Consider the following 1,681-nt stretch of genomic DNA (forward strand, 5'->3'; position numbering starts at 1 on the left):
ACCGGATCACCGGGAGGTTATCGGAACCCCCCCCCCCCCCGGGAGGTATATGGGCCTTATTGGGCCTTAGTGGAAAGAAGGGGAAAGGAGAAAGGGAGGGGCGCCCCCCCCCAAGCCCAATCCGAATTGGGAGGGGGGCCGGCCCTCCCTTTCCTTCCTCCCTCCTTCCTCTTCCTTCCCTCTCCTACTCCTAATAGGAAAGGGGTGAGTCCTACTCCCGGTGGGAGTTGGACTTCCCCCCTTGGGCGCGCCAACCCCCTTGGCCGGCCCCCTCCTCCACTCCTTTATATACGGAGGAGGGGGCACCCCATAGACACAAAAATTGATCCCTTGGATCTCTTAGCCGTGTGCGGTGTCCCCCTCCACCATAGTCCACCTCGATAATACCGTAGCGGTGCTTAGGCGAAGCCCTGCGACGGTGGAACATCAAGATCGTCACCACACCGTCGTGCTGACGGAACTCTTCCCCGACACTTTGCTGGATCGGAGTTCGGGGATCGTCATCGAGCTGAACGTGTGCTTGAACTCGGAGGTGCCGTAGTTTCGGTGCTTGATTGGTCGGGCCGTGAAGACGTACGACTACATCAACCGCGTTTTTATAATGCTTCCACTATCGGTCTACGAGGGTACGTGGAAAACACTCTCCCCTCTCGCGCTATGCATCACCATGATCTTGCGTGTGCGTAGGAAAATTTTGAAATTACTATGTTCCCCTACAGTGCCATCCGAGCCAGGTTTTATGCGTAGATGTCATATGCACGAGTAGAACACAAGTGAGTTGTGGGCGATATAAGTCATACTGCTTACCAGCATTTCATACTTTGGTTCGGCGGTATTGTTGGATGAAGCGGCCCGGACCGACATTACGCGTACGCTTACGCGAGACTGGTTCTACCGACGTGCTTTGCACACAGGTGGCTGGCGGGTGTCAGTTTCTCCAACTTTAGTTGAACCGAGTGTGGCTATGCCCGGTCCTTGCGAAGGTTAAAACAGCACCAACTTGACAAACTATCGTTGTGATTTTGATGCGTAGGTAAGAACGATTCTTGCTAAGCCCGTAGCAGCCACGTAAAACTTGCAACAACAAAGTAGAGGACATCTAACTTGTTTTTGCAGGGCATGTTGTGATGTGATATGGTCAAGACATGATATTAAATTTTATTGTATGAGATGATCATGTTTTGTAACAGAGTTATCGGCAACTGGCAGGAGCCATATGGTTGTCGCTTTATTGTATGCAATGCAATGCCCTGTAATGCTTTACTTTATCACTAAGCGGTAGCGATAGTCGTAGAAGCATAAGATTGGCGAGACAACAACGATGCTATGATGGAGATCAAGGTGTCGCGCCGGTGATAATGGTGATCATGACGGTGTTTCGAAGATGGAGATCACAAGCACAAGATGATGATGGCCATATCATATCACTTATATTGTTTGCACGTGATGTTTATCTTTTATGCATCTTATCTTGCTTTGATTGATGGTAGCATTATAACATGAACCCTCACTAAATTATCATAGTAAAAGTGTTCTCCCTGAGTATGCACCGTTGCGAAAGTTCTTCGTGCTGAGACACCACGTGATGATCGATTGTGATAGGCTCTACGTTCAAATACAACGGGTGCAAAACAGTTGCACACATGGAATACTCAGGTTAAACTTGACGAGCCTAACATAT

The sequence above is a fragment of the Triticum aestivum genome, chromosome 5B, assembly GCF_018294505.1.
Source record: "Triticum aestivum cultivar Chinese Spring chromosome 5B, IWGSC CS RefSeq v2.1, whole genome shotgun sequence".
Taxonomy (NCBI): Eukaryota; Viridiplantae; Streptophyta; class Magnoliopsida; order Poales; family Poaceae; genus Triticum; species Triticum aestivum.